Raw genomic sequence first — 8,438 nt, 5'->3', positions numbered from 1 at the left:
TCCAAACCAAATTTAAGAACAAAAAGTTCACACACACAAAAAAAAAAATATACAAATGTAATTGTGATGCTCCTTTGATATAACATGTCAGTGACTTAAAGCCTGACGAAAGGTGATTTTAAAGGCAAAATGGCCATTTTACATGAATTTTAACACCCAGGGACAAAGGGTTATCAAAGATGATTTTAGGGGCAAAGTTGTCATTTTACGTAGATGCAACATTGTAGGGACATAAAGTGTGAACCAATGTCTTCTATGATTGCCGAGAACTTTGAACTATAATGAATAAAGCAGCAACAATAAGCACCAGGAAACCTAAAATCTAGTCACTTCTCTCAGGCATTTTATCAAACAGGTCGTGTGCCTTTTCTGCAATCATTCTTTAAGCAGAAATTACAAATGGAAAATCAGTTATAATCAAATCCCCAAAAACTGATCACAAAGGTTTACAATCTACAAGAAATTAGAAAAAAAGTAAGCCAAACCAAATTCAATTACGATGAAGAGTGAAGACCAATACAAAGAATCGGTACAAAATCGCAAATTATGATTACTGATCAAGCAATTATAGAAAAACCCACAATAGAGAAGAGGTAAAGCTAAAGTCAATATTAATTTAATAAGAGACTATGATACTTAAAATTAAGAATAAATACTATTAAGAAGAAAAGTATAGGATCAATGTTACACTGAGTATATCATACATGTTTGATGGCAATGAGAGTAAAGTGATTTACAGGTTCTTGGAAAGAAATGGAGAGCTAAAGCAAGAAAACGGGGTCAAGCATCATCAAATTGGTTATATGTAAATATGATGCACTTTATGTAAATTAACAGACATAATACCTTATTTTTTTGGTCAACGGTTTGGAAATGAAGACAAATTCATAGGAATGCTTTTCTACAGGGGAATTTCTAGTGGGTGTGGTGATTCTTGGCGACAAAACACCTAGATAAAGTGTGATGTAGAGGAAGAGGTGCATACGTCGTCATAAGAGGCGATTACTGTTAGTTTCAGGTAGGGAAAAGGACAACCATTGATGGCGATGATGGTGATTTTTCTTCCGTCTCTAGGGAAGTCGAATGATGACGGTGGACGTTGGGTGCGTGTGCGCGTGACATTCAACGACCGTTCCGGACGGTTAAACAACCTTAAACCCCTGTGAGAGACAAAGCAAGACTTGATTTGAAGCAGGCAACAAATGAAATTGAACGGTAGAGGCACTGCACTTCTTTTTTTTGTTCGTGTCACCACACAGCAACATAAAGAAATCAAGAACCCCTGCGGGTTCGATTTATTCAAAAGACGGGGGTTTGAGGTATAGAAGAAATCGAGTACAGTGATAGTGATGGTGGTGGTCGAAGTGAATTAAAGAAAAAGTTTGAGGACAATAAAGAAAGTATCAACAAACACAATCCATGGCGGTGGAGGTTCTTATTGGAAGAGAAGGGTGGCAATGATTATATGTGCAAACTAAATTTGCGAACCTTGTGGCCAATGTCTTAAGCAGTTAAAGAAGAGGTGAATAAAGTAAATGTAAACAAAGTAAGGTGGCCAAAATAAGAAATGGAAAAGTTCACTGTGCATAAGCGTCCTCACAATTTATTATATATATAATAAGTATAATTAATTAAAAATGTTTATTTGAAAAAAGTTAATATTGAAGCTTAAGAGTTTTGAAGATAATACTTGGAGTTTCAAGACTTGGATTTGAGGTATGTAACTTCACTTAACCTTTTGTAACCGGTGTTGGACCTTAATTGTAAGAATACTTGACACTTGGGGTCAAACTAGAATTTAATACTTTAATTAAAAACAAGAATTGGATATTAGTTCCATGCACCCCATATATCCTTCACTTGATGTGTGTGGATTTTTAAACAAAAAATGAAGTATGATGGAATGTTTGAACATTACAAAGCTCAACTTATGGATGATGGTCGATCCCATCAACTCAAAATTGACCATATAGAAAGTTTTAGATTAGTTGTCAAACCATCCACTGTTCAGATCATCCAAAGTCTTGCTTTTTCCAAGTCATGACACATTCACTAATTAGATGTCAAGAATGCATTTCCTACATGGGAGTTTACAGGAAAAAAATTTACATGTATCGATTTATGGGGTTTTGTGAGTTTTCCTTTGAAATACCTTGGTTCGCTTAACTATTTTTGGTGATAGCAGTCCTACAACACTTATCTAACATGTTTCTTCAACAAGTGCAATACACAAAAGAAATTATTAGTTACACAATCATGTTAAATTTGTATGCTTTTGTATAATCATGTGGGCACCAATTCCAAGATTAGTGCAACCTACGATGAGATTTATCCTAACTCAACACATTATTGCAACCTAGCCGGAGCTTTTTAGTATCTCACTTTTACTCGACCGAACATTACATATGCAATTCAATAAATTTACATAATCCATCTGTCTATCATATGCATGCCCTCAAATGAATAATTTGATGTTTATAAGGTACGTTATCATATGCACTTCATCTCAAGAAGTCATCCTCCACAGACCTTCTCAGTTACATGGATGCCAATTGGGGTAAGGGTGTCCAAACACAAGGCAGTCTACTTTTGGTTATTGTGTTTATCTAGGTGACAATCTTATTTTGAAGGCGACCAAATGACAACTTACCATGTTAAGATCAAGTGTAAAGACAGAATATAAGGGAATTCCAAACATTATGCCAGAAACATGTTGCTTAAAAATCGCAAACATGCTGCCTAAGAATTCGTTGATTGAACTTCACTACCTCTCACTAAAGCAATTGTTGTCTATTATGACAATGCCAATGTCATTTATTTAATGGGTAATCTGGTTAAACACCAATGTACTAAACACATTTAAATTGACATTCATTTTGTGCCAGAAAATGTTGTCAATAATGAATTTTGAGTTCTACATATGCCTTCTCGCTATCAGCTAGTTGGCACATTCACAAAGGATCTTTTGTGAGTCTTTTTAATGGCTTTTGAGACATCTCGACATTCGTCTATCTCCAACTTTGATTGTGAGGGGCTATTAGTGTGTATTAGACTACAATTGTATTAGATATAATTTCAATATTTTATGATAGCTCTTTTTGTATTTAAATAGCCTCAATTTGTTAATAACAATCTTGTTAATAATAATCAACTAATTCACTTCACTTAAATAGTTTGATTAAACAAATAACTAGGGAATAATCCCCGCTTTGTGAGGTTGGATACGCCAAAGAAATGGATGAAACATGAAGATTTTATTGAGTCACATTACATTAACCTAATTTCTACTTGCATAACATATACCCAATTGATAATCATACTGGAAAAAGAACAAAAAAACCCAAAAATGGGTAAAAGAAACAGTTATTTCCTCAAACTCGGGAGTTTGTTTATTACAACATCCTACTTACATTTAATATTATTATATATATTATTTGTTTACTTAACAAAAATATGAACACAACACTTTATCTGGTTTACCTCAATCAGAGTCACATATTCAGTTGAAAGGTAAATTCAACATAAACAAAGGTAATGGACAATATATATATATATATATATATATATATATATATATATATATATATGAATTTTTAAATTTACAAAAATAAAAATATACGCAATAAAAGCTAATTAAAAACCAAAAATCAAGATGCAAGATATACCCTGAAGCAAGGTTGTAGAACTCGTTACTCGGTACCTGTTCGGCCGACTACCGAGTAGCGAGTACCCGGGAATACTCGGGGAGTACTCAGATTTGGTAATTCATGTAGAAATATTTTTAGGAAAATTATATTTGTCAAAATTATAATTTAAAATCATAAGTTGATTGAAATATATAACAAAATTACATATATGTGAATACACAAAAGCTAAAAAACACATAATGGTCTCATTTCGTAAATAATTATTGAAAATTTAAGATATATATGTAGTAATAATCACATGTGTGTATTAAATAACAAATCATTAAGTATATTATACATATTAATCACCGAGTTGACCGCGTTTTACAACACTACTCAGTTCAGTAAGGGGTTGATCAGGGAGTACTCGGGATTTTGTAACTCGCCTCGGTAAGGGGCCGAGTAGTGAGTACTCGGAGGAGTAGTCAGCCAACTCGGCAGTTTTACAACATTTCCCTGAAGACGGGTCCACATATTGTTAAGTTTGCTGATGACTGAACCCAAGATTATAAGTTGCGGTGATGGAGATTATTTGCTTAAGTGGATTATCCCTATGTAAAAATAAAATAAAATTAATTAAATACAACTAAATCCATTCGATAAAAAAGTAATTCGAAAAAACAAACCTCAACTAGCATCCAATAAACGTTGCATCTGATCTCCGCTAGACCTCTCAACTCTGCAGCAACATCTCCTGATATCTACGTTTTTCATAACAAAAGAAAAAAAATTGATCCATAAATTTAAAGATTTTAATCAAATCACCTAACATATATTATCATAATGACAACCTACACATCTCAACCAGATTCATGAGCAGACTCACATAATGACATCGGATTTTGATCAAGTACAGTAATTGCTGCAGCAAAGGAGTTTCTTAGTTGACCCATGTTTTGACAGGACACCCCAATGAAACCGCCACATTCGCACCCAAAAATTAACAGTCTAATAGTATGTGTTGTCACATGTCGTGTTGCAATTTTCAATCCCTTAAAATTTTATTATCCTGCAATAAATTGTTGTAGGCAGTCATTAAATCAGTAGCAAACATCAAATTCCAAGTAAAAAGGAGGGAAAATTTTGAAAAAACAATTGTCTATATTCCTAACAATTCATGCAGCAACAACTACATGACTGGATGGAATGATGGGGTTGCTGGACAGATGATTCCATAGAGTTTTCCTCTACTTATGTCTTCCTGGAAAGTTGCTCCATGCCTAGCTTGTGGCATATCCAACACTATCATTTGGCAAGTTGTTGCTAATCAGATGTGATGATAGAAGGAATAACCAGAAAAGAAAAAGGGCTAATTAGTTAAGCAAAATTCTCAACTAAGGACAAATTTTACCATGAATCCATGTGTACACTGACAGTGCAATGTAAACAGAGCTTCACAAGACCCTATACAAAATACAATTCAGATTCAAAAGTCAAATGTAGAAAAAAGGGAAAAAAATGAAATATCTCGACATCTGTAAAGAAATCAGAGGCATAAAGAGCACTCATTACCACCATTAAGTTCTAACCATCAGTATGTGATCACTCATAACTCTGAGGTTACCTGTGGACATCCACCCTTGTACCTCCCAGATGAGTATCTGATCAAGTTAAAAAAAAGTGATGGTAAAAAAAAATTCATTTTGTCAACGAAATCCGGAAGAAAAATAGGGTTTCAGAAACCCAACCCTAATCCAAATTGATAGAAATTAGTAGCAGCATACTCAAAAATTAAAATCAAATAAGAAAGAAACATGAATAACCAAAATGAACCTACTTCTAAAAGGAAGCAAACAACCAATTTAAAGCCTGAATTATACAACTTAAAAAGAAAAAGAGTGGTTGGATTTTACTTGAGAAGCTCTCTACTGGGAAGGGCAGGTTGAATCTCCATTACTCAGTTAAGTTGAATAAGTTGCAGATGGCAAAGTTAACACTTGGATTTGGTCTTCGACTAATCATTTGGCATCAACAATTGGAAGGGAATATTGACCTGCGCCGATAGTGATGAGAAAGACATGATTATCGTACAAAGGAAATAATGATATGTGGTTGTAAACATTACCTAATGACAACACACAGAAGAAGAAACGAAAGGCCACACCTGCAACATACAGTAGAAAGAAGAACGAGAAAATAGGAAGGAAGACAGAAAACAATAGAAGCGGTAGAGGAAGAAATCGAGGAGCAGTGGAAGGAACTGGAATGCAGAGGAAGAGTCGACCAGATTGGAGCGGGAGCAAGATGAGAGCAGGAAGAAACGATCTATGAAATCGGTGGCGGTGGGGTATTTAGATAGCGAAAAAAGAGTTGATAAGGGGAAGCACAGTTGTGAGGCGATCGAGTGTGGGGAAGGTGGAGGAGACATCAAGTTGGAGGCGGTTAGAGAGTTTCTCGAAGAACTTATGTACATCAGTCGAGTTAACCCTTTTTTTCAATTGAGGTGGAGGGAAGGAGGCAGAGGGAGAGGCGATGGTGGCCGTCAGATTAAAAGATACGTTGGAGCGGAGCAAAAGGCGGTAGAAGATGAGAGAGTCCATCGTTTTGTGTTTGGAAGAGGAGAAAGGGAGATGGAAAGTCCTGGAACGATAAAATGATCGATGAAGGCAGTAATAGTAAGCATGTTGCTATTGGCTTCTCTAGGTGGTGGACGGTGGATAGTCACACTAATCTCATTGTTATTGGTTAAAGTGTCGATAAAATTAGACAGAGAACACGTTGTTGTTACTGTCACCCACTCCACTACCTAAAATTTATGAAAAAGATTAAAAAAAAAAACCCACCAATAGGAACATATTACTTTTCCTAATATATATATATATATATATATATATATATATATATATATAATTTCAAATTAAAAATAAACAATATAGTTGTGGGTTCTAAACTTTGACCAAAAACACTTTTTTATATATCTAATTTCAAATGAAAAATAATCAATATAGATGTGGGTTTTAAACTTTAACCAAAAACATTTTTTTATATTAGACTTTTTCGGTTTCAAACTTTGGTCACATATTGGTAGGCTTGATCCCTATATTTTGGTGTGTTGTCATGTTTGGCTTTTTAAGTTTCACATTTTAGCTGCATGACTTTTGTATATTTGTAAGTTTGCTCCATACATTTTTCGTAGTTATGTAAGTTCAGTCCCACCCCCACCCCCACCCCCCCCCCCCCCCCCAGTTATGTAAGTTCGGTCCCACCCCCCCCCCCCCCCCCCCCCCCCCCCCCCCCAAAAAAAAAATGTTTGGATAGAAAAATAATTTTAGGTTCTATTTGTTAATTTTATGAATAATAATTAAGTTAGAATATAATTACATTATATTATTAGAATAGTATTTTTTTGAAATAAATAAGTTTAGAAAATATGTTGGGTGACACTACATTCTTCTTAACTTCAAATGGTTATAAAGTTGCATATGACATTTAACTTTTTACATGCTTATCGCATCTCACTTTAATGGAATCCTCGATGAATTGAAAAAACATGTTTTATTTGTTTTTTATTAGTCACCCTATTTTAACTTTAAATAATAAAAGTAATTACTAATTCCAAATTTTATATAAATAAATCTATTTAAAAAATATAATTTACTAAAGGATATAATCGTATAATCAATAATATAAATAAAAATAAATTTTTTTTTCAATACCAAAGGGCTTTTAGTCCAGCGGTATCCAATGTTGTCCTCCCTATTTGAGGTTGAGAGTTCAAGTCCCGTTGTGAATATTAAAGAATATGTTAAGAGTATGTTAGATTTACCGTTTCAAAAGAAAAATACATCATAAATTTATGAAATACAAAGTCAAAACCTCACATCACATATCTCGTAATATTTATGAGATAATACTTGAATGCATTACGCAAAGTTACACACCGACTTTCTAACAACAACATAATAAATATCGGATGTTTCATGATATTAAATTTGAGTTTTGAGATTAAAAAAATGGTATGTTTGTTATATAAGGGTGGAGGGTGTGGTGCAACTATTATCACATTCTATCTCATTTTGCCACAAAAAATATCATACACTAGTAATGGTATACTAATTTTGCTAGAGAAATTTCGTCAAATAACCAAAGAGAAATGGGTGTATGAAGTTTTTGACTATGAAAAATGGAGTTTTGTAGAATGACCATGACTTCCGCAGTGGGGGCTCTACGGAAGCCTTAAACCTTCTGAGGAATCCAACCCTCAGTGAGGAATCGAGATTTTTGGGATATTTTTGTAAATTCACAAAAAAATGGATTCTAATTGGGTTGATGTGGAAGTCCAAATCGGTTACGACCGGGGGGGGGGGGGGGGGGGGGGGAGTTGCTACAGAAACTTCAAAGATGTGCAAAAATCAGTTCAACGAATTTTGATCGATCGTATTATTTGTTATTTGATGTATAAATGTGTTTTTGAATCCATTATATGGTCTTTAGAGTATATCTTAGTTCAATTCATAAAAAACATCTAGCAAATTTAGATTTTTTCCATGGGTGCTCTGAAGAACAGTTCCTCAGAGATATGTGTAACTGAAGAACAAATCCGCAGAGGACCTTTCTGCGGAACCATTGAGTCCTCTGCGGAATTAGCGGAACCAATTTAATTTCTTTAGCAATCATTTCCTTCGAGAGATTAATGATCCACAAAGACAACACCATTTCTGTAGAGCCGCTTCTGTAGAAGTATGAAAGATACCTTTTTTGTCTTTATCCCTTGGCACCTCAATTTCTCATTGCTATTCACATTCCTCATAA

The 8,438-nt window shown here is 34.3% G+C and overlaps 1 long non-coding RNA gene across 1 annotated transcript; it reads right to left on the bottom strand.

Moving 5' to 3' along the window:
* Nucleotides 1-3,882: 3,882 nt before the first annotated feature.
* Nucleotides 3,883-6,368, bottom strand: LOC145059029 (uncharacterized). Its single transcript, XR_013686602.1, has 7 exons — nucleotides 5,752-6,368; nucleotides 5,540-5,679; nucleotides 5,199-5,287; nucleotides 5,038-5,090; nucleotides 4,513-4,928; nucleotides 4,313-4,387; nucleotides 3,883-4,237 (listed from the first exon to the last, which is right to left on the bottom strand). It is a non-coding gene; the product is annotated as an uncharacterized LOC145059029 (long non-coding RNA).
* Between the last annotated feature and the right edge of the window lie 2,070 nt (nucleotides 6,369-8,438).

The sequence above is a fragment of the Lactuca serriola genome, chromosome 6, assembly GCF_051521515.1.
Source record: "Lactuca serriola cultivar US96UC23 chromosome 6, Lser_US96UC23_V15, whole genome shotgun sequence".
In the NCBI taxonomy this organism is placed as follows: domain Eukaryota; kingdom Viridiplantae; phylum Streptophyta; class Magnoliopsida; order Asterales; family Asteraceae; genus Lactuca; species Lactuca serriola.
The sequence above is the reverse complement of the archived record's forward strand: the minus strand, read 5'-3'. Positions and strand labels throughout refer to the sequence as shown.